The sequence below is a fragment of the Heterodontus francisci genome, chromosome 35, assembly GCF_036365525.1.
Source record: "Heterodontus francisci isolate sHetFra1 chromosome 35, sHetFra1.hap1, whole genome shotgun sequence".
In the NCBI taxonomy this organism is placed as follows: Eukaryota; Metazoa; Chordata; class Chondrichthyes; order Heterodontiformes; family Heterodontidae; genus Heterodontus; species Heterodontus francisci.
This window is the reverse complement of record NC_090405.1, coordinates 24,267,885-24,282,668: the sequence shown is the minus strand read 5'-3', so window position 1 is coordinate 24,282,668 and position 14,784 is coordinate 24,267,885. Positions and strand designations below refer to the sequence as shown.

General features: G+C 49.2%; 1 non-coding gene and 1 pseudogene across 1 annotated transcript; one reads left to right on the top strand and one right to left on the bottom strand.

The window, feature by feature from the left end:
- Nucleotides 1-14,784, bottom strand: part of LOC137350407 (histone H2A-like) — a 171,001-nt pseudogene that overhangs the window by 153,045 nt on the left and 3,172 nt on the right.
- trnal-uaa (transfer RNA leucine (anticodon UAA)) lies at nucleotides 13,097-13,179 on the top strand. The gene has a single exon. It is a non-coding gene; the product is annotated as a tRNA-Leu (tRNA).

Genomic DNA, 14,784 nt, shown 5'->3' with positions numbered 1-14,784 from the left:
TGTGAAGTATCCCTTGTGTCATTCTTTTGGTAGAAAATATAACCCTGGTGGAATTGCCCCTCCCAATCACACCTCACTTCATAGAACATAGAAAATCGAGAAAATTTATGGCACAGAATGAGACCATTTAGCAATCGTGTCTGTGCCAGCTGAAAAAGAGCGATCCAGCCCAATCCCACTTTCCAGGTCTTGGGAATGGGATCTGAACAGATGTCAGAGCTCACATTATGTGAATGTTCTGTTGAAGTGTTGGTGAGCTGATATACCAGGGGAGATTCACACTGTTGGACACAGTGTGAAATACATTCAAGTATTTATAAAACATTACAACATGTGAGTAATATTCCCCATTGATTTCTCAGCACTGATGAATTGTGAAGTGGGAGACAGCCAGAAGTCCCAGTGATCCACACTGACCCTGAGCTGAGAATGAAATGAGAAAAAGTTCAATCTTCAGCAGCGAGATGCTGCAGAGAGGTAAGAGTCCTGAATCAAGGAGAGACTTTCTCATACTGCTGTTGAATCTCATTTCAAACACTCCTTGAACTCTCTGCCGAGGAATTCAGAGCTGGATAACGCCTGTAAAATCAGCCTAAAAAGTGTGAGAAACGTAGCCCACTTGATAATAATTTACACCAAGTCAAACTCTGAAGAAGTAAGTTTATTTAACGGTCTTGCAAGATCGGGTGTCCTGCAAGCAGGCACACCGATCAACATATTCAGTTCATGTTTATACAATACAAATCCATTTGTCCACGCCTTTATTTTACATTATTGGTTATAACGTATTATGACACTAACCTATCCTATGGTTGCTACAGTCTCCTCCTCTGTTTACTTCTCCCCCTACTCTAACTTTCTAGCCCCTAACTCTTGTTTTTGTTTTCCCTTATTTGGCTCTCCATTATGTGTTTTAACTTGCAGCTGTCAGCCTTTATCTTAGTGGGGCAGTTTCTTATTCACTACATCCGTTGTTCTAACTCTTGCTGTTTCTCTGTTATCTGCCTAAGCACAATTGTTAAGTGATGTACTGTCCCAAGGTCTCCACTTACATACCCTTATCAATTCTCTTTGTCAGTGATTTACTGTCTTAAGGTCTCCACTGACATATCCTTATCAGTTCTCTTTTTCAGTGATTTCATTCTGTTGTGCACAAATGACTTCTTGGTAACTTTCCACAAGCTGTAGAAACAACATTTCAATATTTCTTATTCTCACAAAAGGAAATAAAAGACACCCACCGTGGGCTCAAACTCAAAAACTTGAGATTCAGAGTTTCATGCTTTCATCGACTGAGCTCACCAGGCCTGAGACAGTGTCCCCGTCCTGTCTGTTATTGGACGGTGCAGCTGTTGGCTCCACCCCAGGGGCTGAATTTGTTCTGTAAACCATGAACCAGCTTCCTCTCAAATCCCAGGTTTATCAGTAAATCCTCTTACAAAAGCCCCAAAGTGTGATATATTCCTCTCACTCATCCAGAATAAAAGTTACATCTTTTGCTCTTTTTACCTTCCAAACATTGACTTCTATTTTACTCAGCATTTATTTCTCTCTCCTTTTTATGTTGTGCATTTCCTAATAAACATTTCATTTCAATTATTTATGAGGGATGAAATGAACAGAAAAGATTTTCTGCAATGGTACCAGGAGTGTGGGACAGAGTGAGTGGTTCGGATCTGGAATACACTGCCTGAGAGTGTGCTGGAGGCAGATTCAATCGTGGCTTTCAAAAGGGAATTGGATAAACACCTAAATAGAGAAAATTTGCAGGGCTACAATGAAAGGGCAGAGGAGTGGAATTAGCTGATCTGCTCTTGCAAAGAGCTGTCATGGACATGATGGACTGAATGGTCTCCTTCTGTACTGTAACCATTTGATTCCTTGATTCTAACTCTGTCAAAGTTGTTCTGAACTTGCTCTGCTCCAAGGAGAACAACCCCAGCTTTTCCAGTGTCTGCACATAACTGAAGTTATGAGGAACCATGGGGAACCCACTGTAAACCTTCCTCCAGACAGAAATACAACTGTTCACCACCACACTGTGACCCAGCTGTTCACATGATTTGGATGCGGGGACCAAATGTAGTATTTCCAAGTTTGCAGATGACACAAAACTAGGTGGGAATGTGTGTTGTGAGGAAGATGCAAAGCGGCTTCAAGGGAATTTGGACAGTCTTAGTGAGTGGACAAGAAAGTGGCACATGAAATATAATGTGTAAAAATGTGAGGTTATCCACTTTGGTAGGAGAAACAGATGTGCAGATTATTTGTTAAATGGTAAGAGTGTGAATGTACAAAGGGGCCTGGGTGTCCTTGTCAATAAGTGACTGAAAGCTAACATGCAGGTGCAGCAAGCAATTAGGAAGGCTAATGATATGTTAGCCTCTATCACAAGAGGATTTGAGTACAGGAGCAGTAAAGTCTTGCTTCAATTGTATATAACCTTGGTTGGACTGCACTTTGGAATACTGTGTGAAGTTTTGTTCCCATTACCTTAGGAAGGATATCATTGCCACAGAGGGAGTGCAACGAAGGTTCACCAGACTTGTTCCCGGGATGGCGGGACTGTCAAATGAAGAGAGATTGGGGAAACTGGGCCTGTATTCTCTAGAGTTTTGAAGAATGAGAGGTGATCTCATTGAAACTTACAAAATATTTAAAGGGATAGACAGGGTCGATGAAGCTAAGATGTTTCCCCCGGTTGAGGAGTCTAGAACCAGGGGACACAATTTCAACGTAAGGGGAAAGCCACTTAGGACAGCGATGAGGAGAAATTTCTTTACTCAGTGGGTTGTGAATCTTTGGAATTCTCTATCTCAGAGGGCTGTGGAAGCTCAGTCATTGAGTATGTTTAAAGCAGAGATTGACAGATTTCTAAATACAAATGACATAGGGGAGATGGAGATAGTGTGGGAAAAAGGCATTGAAGTGGACGATCAGTCATCATCATATTGAATGGCAGGGTGGGCTCGACGGGCTGAATGGCCTACTCCTGCTCCTATGTTCCTATCAGTCTGCAAACTTCATATGCATGCTGTCATTGTCCCTTTTATTCCATGGGCTTCAGTTTTACTGGCAGTCTAGTATGTGACATCATCAAGAAGGTTTCAATAAGTTAAATAAGGAGAAATTGTTTCCAGTGGCAAAAGGGTCAGTAACCAGAGGATGTATTTATCAGGTGATTGAGAAAAGACCAGAGGCGAAATGAGGAATGATTTTTTATACAGTGATGTGTTGTCATCTGGAATGCACTGTCTGATCAGGACTTGAAAGCAGATTCAGTAGTAACTTTGAAAAGCAATTGGGATAAATACTGGAAGGAAAATGTACAGATTACAGGAAAAAGCTGAACACCAGGACTAATTGGATAGCACAACCAAAGAGACAGCACTGACACAATGGACCAAATGGTCTCCATCTCTGGGTATCATTCTATGGTTTTATGAACATAATGTTGGTACAATTGCCTGAGTTGGAAGGGAAGTGAACCCAGATTCTGGGTATTCTAAACACCTGACCCAAACCAAATGAACAAGCCTGTTGTTTAATCTCTGTTTTTCACACCAGCTTCTCCTCACTCTTTCTGTGTTTCCAGCCTGGTCTGTTCCTCTGACCTTCATTCCTGACACTCTATTGAGAATGGCCAACTCACTGCGCCTCTCACTCACACCGTCACTCCACCCCTTCACCCACTTCCAAACCTCTCTGTTCAACAGTACCTCACATCTGCTCCTCTGCTCCATTAATATAACAGGAAAACATTTTCAAACAGACATCTCCAGACAGTGAACGTTCCAGTAAGACAAGGTAAAGAGCAGATTCATTCACTTTAAACACAGAGAGAGCAGCTCTCCCTGTTCAGTCTAAGGAGCAGATGTGGTTTCACTCCCATTAGTCTTAGAGACATGCACCAGAATTTTAAGGGACCGTTGGAGACGGGAATGGAGGCCGGGGAGGGGGAGGGGGGGTGTATAAAATAGGGATGGAAGACGTTGGACCGGATTTTTCTGTCGGCGGCTGACATGGAGGGCAGACTTCGCACATCCACACGGCAAGAAGGCATTTAAAGTATTTATGAGTCCAATTGTCAGCAATTTTATTCACTGGATCCAATTGAACTAATAGCACACGGGAACCACGGGGCTTCAGAGCCTCGCCTGGTTAAAGGAGGTGACTGGGAGGTGGGAGCTGAGTGTTGTCTTCACTGGGAAGCTATCGGGTGAGGCAGCAAAACTTGGCAGAAAGGGCATCGGGAAACACTGTCAGGAGTGGGGGCCAATGTGCCAGCTCTGCAGAGGGAACAACACCAGGGTGCCATTGGGGCAGTGCCACTTCATTGAGGGTGACAAGTGAGGTAAATGTGGCTGGGTGTTGTTTACTGTGAAGGCCTTGCACTCAGGGTGGGGCAACCTGTCATGGGCCTCATTCGAGGCTCTCATTGGATTCGAGGCTCCCATTGAGGAGGAGGAGGAGGAGTAGAGAGGAAGGGAGGGAGGCGCAGGCACCAGCAGGGGCACCACAGCAGCTTGGGGGCCCACAGGAAGGCCAGCCTCGAACAGGAGGCTGGAGAAGGAGGCAGAGGAACACGTCAGCCGAGGTTCAACTACCTGCAGATGTCCGAGTGACAGTGTCTCCGCAGACTGCACCTTTCCACGGGGGTCGTCACTGATCTCTCTGCCATGATGCAGCTGTGCCCCATGCGACTTGGTGGGCACCTGATGCCAGTGTCACTGAAGGTCACCGTGCCACTGAACTTCTTCACCACCAGATCATTGCGGGGATCCACTGGAGATATGTGTGGAATCTCTCAGTCTGTAGTGAATCAGTGCATCAAGGAGGTCACCAATGTCCTGTTCAGGAGGGCCGGTGACTATGTGCACATTGATCCAAACAGTCAAGCTGAGAGAGCTATAGGATTCGGGGACATCGCTGGATTCCACCAGGTGTAGGGTGTCATTGACTGCACCCATGTAACCATCATGGCTCCTGCAGACCAGCCAGCAGCCTTCAACAGGAAGGGCTTCCACTTGCTCAGTGTGCAATTGGTCTGCGACCACTGCAAATGGATCCCATAGGTGTGTGCACAAATCCCGGGAAGCAGCCACAACGCCTGCATACCAAGGCACTCCCAGGTGCCAGAACCTTTCCGCGGCCCCATCCGCTTTCAGAGATGGATCCTTGGAGACAAGGGCTACCCACTGAGGACATGACTACTGACGTCTGTAAGGAACCCACGCACGGATGCAGAGGAGAGGTACAACACCTGCTGCGGGTCAACCCGAGCGACCATCAAGGAGGCCATTGGTCTCCTGAAGATGAGATTCAGGTGCCTAGATCGATCCAGTGGAGCCCTTCAGTATGTCCCGGCGAGGGTCTCGCATATCGTGGTGGTTTGCTGTGCACAGCACAATCTGGCATTACAGAGGGGTGAGGTGTTGACTAGTGAGGATATCGTGGAGTGTGATGTCTCCTCTGATGATGAGGATGTGGAGGAGGATGCTGCCCAAGCAGTGCCAGATGAAGAACCTCAGGCACAGCAGGAAAGGGGCCATGAGATACACACAAGGGAGACATGAGACACCCTTATACATTCAAGTTTCCTTTGAGCCTTACCACCTTCTGGAACCAAGGCAATAAAGTCTTAGCTTTAAACAGCCCTGTTGTCGCCTCCTTCCTTCTGCACTGCAGTGTCCAGGTACACATCGCACAGTGACAAGGCCGAAGCTTTGTGAACTCAGGGCTTGGTCCCTCACTTCCAGCCCCTTGGGAGGAAGGGTTTAAATGAAGTCCCAAAGGGCATCAACAATAGGAAGGAGACATAGTGAGAGAACATCATTTCTTTCTTCCGTGTGACAACAAACGCAACCCTATCCATCTGGAATGTACATTCACCGTGAACCCTAAGTGAATCTAGGTGCTCTTCTTAAATCTTTTCCGGGTGCTCCTACGTGGTGCTCCCCCTGCTCTGTCAGCTGAGGTGGAGACAGGCTGCTGACCTTGCTGCCCCATGGCTTGGGATGACATTGGTGGCCGTCCTCTTGCTGCCTGAGGCCTGGAGGGCCCCGGCACACTGAGGGCCTCCTGCACAGGTACAGGGACCCCCCTCTGTCATCGAGGGTGATGGAGGCAGGCACTGGCATCACTTGTGTCACTGGCAGAGGGGCTTTGGAGCTACTGTCCACACCAGGAACACCCTGAGAGGAATCCCCAGATGTAGCAGCCAGCTGCTCCTCCCCCTTATAAGACACACTTGTAACTCGCTGCTGACCTGAGAGGGACGTGGACCTGGTGAAGAGTTCAGGTGCCTCGTCCCCCCTCTCACCTTGTCACCGCTGGATGGAGCTCATGGACAAAGCGATGGAGTGCAAGTCTGCACACATCTCCGGCAGCCACTGATTGGTCGGCTGGATCTGGCTCTCCATCAGAGTCACCAATCTCTCAAGGAAGGAAGCCAGACACACCCCCATCAGAGACAGTACAGCATGCAAGGCCTGGATGGACTCCTCCATCATCCGAACTTGGGTACACATAACCTCCGGCAACTCTGCCAGATGTTGCCTGACCTCTTGCTGCAGCTTCAGCATTTCCCGTGTTGCTGGTGACACCAGAGGCACGTCATCAGCCTGGGACTCAGCATGGGCCTGGCCTCCCACAGACTTCCAACTGCCAGTGGCCTCGGCTGTCACTGCCTCCGTCATCTGCCCGGGCCTGTCTGTGACGTGCTCACCAGCTTGTGTGCCCAAATCTAACAGCGAGTGGATACCCACCGAGTGAGGGTTTCTGTGCTGGTGGAGGGTGCAGGGGAATGATGTGATGGTGCACCCTCTGAGGCTCCCTCCTCCTCCTCAGAGGTGTCTGGCTGTCCCCCAGTCTCTCCAGCTCTTCGCTCTTATCTTTCCTCCTAGCCTGCATGTGAAAACAGGGACATTGAAGGGTTAGGGTCTGCCCATCGTGACATTCCAACCACCCCTACTGTGCAGCTCCATTGATGCAGTGGTGAACAGATGAGCAGTGTGGCTCCTTTGCAGCGGATGCACCCTTGTGCCCCAGGAGATGTTCATTCACTCTCTTAGGTAGGTGTCCCTGTCTCTCCATCAGCTATGGAGCAGCTGCTTTGCTGCCCGGCCTGTTCCATGGCCTCCTCCTCCATCGGGATGAGGACATGGAGATAAGGCATCCACTGCCAGTCTTGACATGCTCTTTCCGATTGTGGGCTGTCTTCTCCTGCAGCCACTATGATCAACAAAGTTAGTCTCCCAGCGGGGACAAGCCCAACATCTCTGATGGTGATAGTCCAGCAGTCCATGATGTGGACACACATATTCCTCCTGCATGTGGCCCCTCTCGAGGGACTGTGTGAGTTTATACAATGACTGACGTGCACCTCCCACCGAGATGCAGCCAAGCCTCACGCAGCATGTCCTGCTGCCCTTCCCCAATACACATGACTGGATGGTCACTCCCTTTCCACCAAACACTCCCTCTCACTCTGCCATGCGCAATGTCCAAAGGGTCCAAAGTGTTTTGAGTTTGCGCCTGAGCAGCCCGGATCCGGTCATTGACCCACTTCTTGCACTGGATCCATGTCTTGGGGGTGACCCCACGGCTGCCGACTTCACCTACTATCTCAAAGCAGCTTTGCTTGGTCAGGTGGACAGGTCTCCATCTCCCATCCCTGGGGAAGAGGATCTTCCACCTATCTGTTGTCACCTGGAGGCGAACCTGCAGGAAGGCATCGCTAAACTATTGGACCATGGTCACTGCAGGCTCGCATTCAGCTCCTTACCTATCAGGCAGCAGAGACAGCAGAACGGGTCCTGGGGCATCAGTGACAGCAGAACGGGTCCTGGGACAGCAGAATGGGTCCTGGGCAGCAGAGGCTGCAGAACAGGTCCTGGGGCAGCAGATGCAGCAGAACAGGTCCTGGGGCAGCAGAGGCAGCAGAACAGGTCCTGGGGCAGCAGATGCAGCAGAACAGGTCCTGGGGCAGCGGAGGCAGCAGAACAGGTCCTGGGGCAGCAGATGCAGCAGAACAGGTCCTGGGGTAGCGGAGGCAGCAGAACAGGTCCTGGGGCAGCAGATGCAGCAGAACGGGTCCTGGAGCAGCAGAGGCAGCAGAACGGGTCCTGGGGCAGCGGAGGCAGCAGAACAGGTCCTGGGGCAGCAGATGCAGCAGAACAGGTCCTGGGGTAGCGGAGGCAGCAGAACAGGTCCTGGGGCAGCAGATGCAGCAGAACGGGTCCTGGAGCAGCAGAGGCAGCAGAACGGGTCCTGGGGCAGCAGAACGGGCCCTGGGGCAGCAGAGGCAACAGAACGGGTTCTGGGGCAGCAGAGGCAGCAGAACGGGTCCTGGGGCAGCAGAGGCAGCAGAACGGGTCCTGGGGCAGCAGAACGGGTCCTGGAGCAGCAGAGGCAGCAGAACGGGTCCTGGGGCAGCAGAACGGGTCCTGGGGCAGCAGAGGCAGCAGAACGGGTCCTGGGGCAGCAGAACGGGTCCTGGAGCAGCAGAGGCAGCAGAACGGGTCCTGGGGCAGCAGAACGGGTCCTGGGGCATCAGAGGCAGCAGAACGGGTCCTGGGGCAGCAGAACGGGTCCTGGAGCAGCAGAGGCAGCAGAACGGGTCTTGGGGCAGCAGAACGGGTCCTGGGGCAGCAGATGCAGCAGAACGGGTCCTGGAGCAGCAGAGGCACCAGAATGTGTCTTGGGGCAGCAGAACGGGTCCTGGGACAGCAGAACGGGACCTGGGGCAGCAGAGGCAGCAGAACGGGTTCTGGGACAGCAGATGCAGCAGAATGGGTCCTGGGGCATCAGAGGCAGCAGAATGGGTCTTGGGGCAGCAGAGGCAGCAGAACGGGTTCTGGGACAGCAGAGGCTGCAGAACGGGACCTGGGGCAGCAGAGGCAGCAGAACGGGTTCTGGGACAGCAGAGGCAGCAGAACGGGTTCTGGGACAGCAGAGGGCTCTCAGGAAGACACTCCTTTAAACCAGGCAGCAGTGAATACAGGTCTGGCAGTCCTTTCAATATGGTGCCAGCACCTGCCGTTGTGTCAGATGTCGGTGCCATCGGTGCCTCGTTCCCTGCCTCTGGTCCTTGTTTACATGGGCCCCACGCCTCCCCTTCATTAATTGGTCGGCTGCTCCGTGATCGGGGTCGGTCGGCCACATTTCACTCGTGTGGTGACGGCACCCACTCACGGTGTCTCTGCCGAGAGCCGCACCGTTAGTTTAAAATTCTGCCCATGGGGTCAAGAGTGGAAAATCTCCCCTCTGATTCTCTCTACTTAAACTGATGGAGACACCAAATTAAAACTGATGAAACCAGGGATTGTATCCTGGTTCTTCAATCTAGTGTTCTCCCAACTGAGCTATTCCATCCTCACTGTAAACTCATCTTCATTGGAGACAAATATAACTCCAGGCGGAATTTCCCCACCCGTTCATTCCTCACTTCAGGGGAATGGGACCCGACCAGATCGCGGAACTCAGATTATGTTAATGTTCTGCTCTTGATATCTTAATATTATCTTGCGTTTGAGCCACTTTTAATCAGGTTCACGGACAAATTCTTCCATCATCCCTTCTCCCACATTCTCTCTCTCTCATTCATTCTTTATTCCTCACAGTCCAGAAAGGGTTAGGAATCAGAGCTCACCTCCAAACCCTCTGCACACAGACCTCTGTCTGTTACCCTGTTTGATCCAAGAGACCAGTCAATAAATTACACTCTTTATAAACACAGAAAGCTGCCTCAGAGTGTTGGACAGAGATAAATACACTGAAGTCTTTTGAAAAAAGTTCATCTTACGGGTTGTTACTGAGCCCACAGAGCAGGGCGGGCCCAGGCTCCAGCTCCAGCCCCAGCCTGTGCTGTGTTAGCTGATGCCACCTGGTGTGATACTGAGCCACATGGAGCAGGAAAGGGCCTGATTGTATTCATGGCCTGTGTTGAGTTAACTGATCCCACTCAGTGTGGTAGGAGCCACACAGAACAGAATGGGCCCAGGCTCCTTCCTCAGCCTGAGGGATGATAGTTCTTCTCACACATTGTTGTACAGAGCCCCACACAGAACAGGGAAATCTCAGGCTCCATCCCCGGCCTGTGGTATTTTACTTCATCGCACCTGGTATGGTACGGAGTCCCCAGAGCAGGAAAGATCCAGCCTCCATCTCCGGCCTGTGCTGAATTAGCTGATCTGACCTGGTTGGCACTGAACCGCAATCAGGGAAGGATGGGCCGAGGCTCCATGGCCTGTGGTGTGTTAGTTATTCTCATTTGGTGAGGTACTGAGCACTATATAGAGCAGGATGGGCCTGTGCTCAGTGAGCTGATCTCACCTTGTTTGGTCCTGCGACCCATACACAGAGCAGGACAGGCCTAGGCCTAATCCTCAGCCTGTGTTCAATTAGCTGATCTCATCCAAAAGATTTTGATAAGGTTCCACACAAGAGGCTTCTCTATAAGATTAAAGTCCCTGGTATCAGTGGTAATATATTGATCTGGATTGGGAACTGACTGGCAGGACGTAGGCAGAAAGTAGTTACAGATGGATCTGGATCTGTTTGGAGACCAGTTACCAATGGTATCTCACAGGGATCGGTGTTGGGACTGTTGCTCTTTACTATTTTTATTAATGATCTGGATGTAGGTGTAGGGGGCACCATCTGTAAATTTACAGATGATTTGAAGATCTGTGCGAGTGTTCAGACTGTAGACGATGCTCGACTGTTTCAGGCTGATCTTAATGTGTTGGGAGATTGGGTTCATGACTGGTAAATGATGTTTAATTTGGGTAAGTGCAGTGTTATTCATGTGGACAGGGCGAATGCTCAACATTCATACACCCTTCAGGGAAAAACATTAAAGTAGGTGGAAAAAAGAAAATAATTTTGAGCAGAGATCTGGATGTTCTAGTGCACAGATCTCGAAAGTTACAGCAGCATTGCTGTGAAGTGATAGTTGGAGCAAATAGAGGGTCGGGCTGCATTCAGAGGATAATTGCATATAAGATGGGGCATATTCTTTCATGGGATGTGAGCGACACTGGCAAGGCCAGAATTTGTTACCCATCCCTAATTGTCCTTGACAAGATGGCGGTGAGCTGCCTTCTTGAATTGCTGCACTCCATGTGGTGTAGGTACACCCACAGTGCTGTTAGGAAGGGAGATCCAGGATTTTGACCCAACATCAGTGAATGAACAGCGATATTGTTGCAGATCAGATGGTGTGTGACTTGAAGGGGAACTTGCAGATGGTGGTGTTTCCATGCATCTGCAGCCCTTGTCCTTCAAGGTGGTGGAGGTCTTCGGTTTGGAAGGTGTTTTTGAAGGAGCCTTGGTGAGTTGCAGCAGTGCATCTGGTAGATGGTACACACTACTGCCACTGTGCATCAGTGGTGAAGGGAGTGAATGTTTAAGGTGGTGAATGGGGTGACAATCAAGGCGGCTGCTTTGTCCTGAACAGTGTCGAGTTTCTAGAGTATTGTTGGTGCTGCACTCATCCTGGTTTGTGCCTTGTAGATGGTTGACAAGGTTTGGAGAGTCAAAAATCACAAAATTATTACAGTGGAGAAGGAGGCCATTGGGCCCATTGTGTCTGCATAGAATCATAGAACATAGAAAGTTTACAGCACAGGCAGGCCAAAAAACGAGCCACCCAGCTGAATCCCATTATCCAGCATTTGGACCGTAGCCCTGCAGGTTCAGGTACTTGAGGTGCACATCCAGACTCCTTTTAAATGAGTTGAGGGTTTCTGCCTCAGCTACCCTTACAGGCAGTGAGTTCCAGACTCCCACAGCCCTCTGGGTGAAAAAACCTTTTCTCATCTCCCCTCGAATTGTTCAACACATCACTTTAAATCTATGCCCTCCAGTCATTGACCTCCCTACTAAGGTAAATAGACCCTTCCCATCCATTCTATCCAGACCCCTCACAATTTTGTACATTTCAATCAAATCTCCCCTCAGCCTCCTCTATTCAACCCCAGTCTATCCAATCTTTCCTCATAGCTGCATTTTTCCAGTCCTGGCAACATCCTCGTAAATCTCCTCTGTAACCTCTCTAGTGCAATTACATCCTTTCTGGAATGAGGTGACCAGAACTGCACACAGAACTCAAGTTGTGGCCTAACTAATGATTTATACAGTTCCAGCATAACCTCCCTGCTCTTATATTCTATACATTGGCTAATAAAGGAAAGGATTCCATAAGCCTTCTCAACCAACTTATCAACCTATCCTGCTACTTTCAGGGATTTGTGGACATTCACTTCAAGGTCCCTCACTTCCTCTACACCTCTCAGCATTCACCCATTAATTGTGTCTTCCTTTGCTGTGTTTGACCTCACCAAAGGCATCACCTCACACTTCTCCAAGTTGAATTCCATTTGCCACTTTTCTGCCCACCTGACCAGTCCATTTCTCCAGCTCTCCTAATGAGCATTTCACCATGTGCCTTGAGCTGAGTTACTCATCACAGAATTCCCACTATCTGATTTACTCTTGTAGCCAGAGTATGTATATGAATGGTCCAGTTAAGCTTTTGTCAATGGTAACCCCCAGGATGTTGATGGTGGGGGGATTCAGCGATGGTAATGCTGTTGAACGTCAAAGGGAGATGGTTACATTCTCTCTTGTTGGAGATGGTCATTGCCTGGTACTTATGTGGTGTGAATGTTACTTGCCACTTAGCAGCCCAAGTCTGAATGTTGTCCAGGTCTTGCTGCTTCTGGACATGGACTCCTTCAGTATCTGAGATGTCCCGAATTTGTCCTTTTATGAAACCTTGGTCAGGACTCTCTTGGAATATTGTATCCAGTCTTGGTCTCCTCACATGATGGGTGATATTGAGGCTTTGGAAAGGGTACAGAGGAGAGACATTCGACGAATTCCCAGTATAAGACATCTTGGTTATCAAGTTAGACTAAAAGAGTTGGGACCCTACACCTTAGAGAAACCTAGACTGAGGGGTGATCCGATTGAGGTTCATAAATAATGAAGGGTCCAATTCAGCATGGGAGAGGAGTCATAACTTTGTATTGTAAAAGGCCAGATGGCACCCGGATCACATTAAATTTCATTTTCAGTGGTGGGTTAATGTACCAGGATGGCCGAGTGGTTAAGGTGTTGGACTTAAGATCCAATAGACATGTGTCTGTGTGGGTTCAAACCCCACTCCTGGTATCTGTGCTTACAAAATGTTACTTTTTCTTTCCCTGACTTTTGCCTTGCACCATCATCTCTTCTGTCATTTAATCACTCTTGCCTTCCAACTGATCACAGCTTCCTATTATTTGATCTGCCCCAGCACCGTTCCTTGGCTCTGCGCTTGCTTATAAACTGGTAAATCTTTAACTTAATCTCCTCTGTACCCTGACAATGACCTTCTCATCCTTCCTGGATTGTGGTTCCTCACAGGATCCGCTGCCTCTCTGACTCCCCTCCAGGTAACTGAAGGACCTGAGCCTTGGTCTCGCTTTATACGCTAGCTGGTAGTTGATTCCTTGCAGGTCTGCCACCGCTCAGGAGAAGCTCAAAACCCAGATCAAGCAAAGTATCAAGAGGAATGTGAACAAAGGCTCCCTGGTGCAGAGCAAGGGACAGGGAGCCTCCGGCTCCTTCAAAATCAGCAAGAAGGAAAACCTAGGGAAAAGTGGGAAAGAAGGTGAAGAAACCAGCACACAAGAAATCTTCAGTGAAGAAACCAGCAGACAAGAAATCTTTAGTGAAGAAACCAGCAGACGTGAAAGTGACAACAAAGAAAGTAACAGCCAAGAAAACGAGCAGCAAGGCGGCGGCAACGCCAAATAAGGTGGTGAAGAAAGCAACGCTTCAGAAAAAGTCTCCTGCGAAGAAGGTCAAAAAAGGCAAGAGTGCGGCGGGCGGAAAGGCGCTGAAGAAAGTGCAGACATGGAAGAGCAAGGTCAAGCCGAAAGCAGCGAAGGCTCAGAAAGCAGGGTCTGGAAAGAAGTGAAAGAGCGCGGGAAACTTGGAAACATCTGAACACAAAGGCTCTTCTCAGAGCCACCCACATCTCTCAGGAAAGAGCTGATCCCCTGATCAAATGATCCCTGTCCCGGCCCCGCCTGCAGATTCCACATGGAAATGATTTGGAGTAAATCCAGGATCCCTGGTGACTCCCCTCCACCCAGCCCTTTCCCCACTCTCTGTAATAAAACAGAGGGATATCCGGCCCTCACTCTAACTGGAGATGTGTTCGGTGCAGTCTCAGTTCACAAATTCAGGGGGAGAGTCTGTAAGACAGGAACACTGGCGGAGAAACCCCACCTCACAACTCAAACCCCAACACATGAGTTTCTCCAATTCAGCTGGAGTCGGGTGACAACAGGAGCTGGGATAGGCTGTGATCGGGAATGTGAGGAATGGATTTGTTCAGGGAGGAATGTACCTGGAATCTCCGAAAATAATAGTTCCTTATTTCCCCAGATGACACATTCTGCAGTGAGAGTGAAAAGTCTCTTCACTGCTTCACATTTACTAATTGTTTGGTTCTAGATGAATAATGAGTCAGAGAGTAATGACAGGATCTGAAGCTTCTCTCACACCAGCCCTTGAATGACTCAGTGTGAAGTGTCCAATGTGTGAAGCTACTGCCAGGGTTTGTCAATCTGAACAGTTTCAGCTCAGTTCCTGGGGGCCTGAAATTCCAACAGTTTGACTCTGTCTCTGATTGGTCACCCGCTTCTCAATCCAATTCTTAACCAATCGGAGTGTCACATAAATTAAATAGAAGTTCTCATTGGCTGAAATTTTCCAATTGGAAAAAGC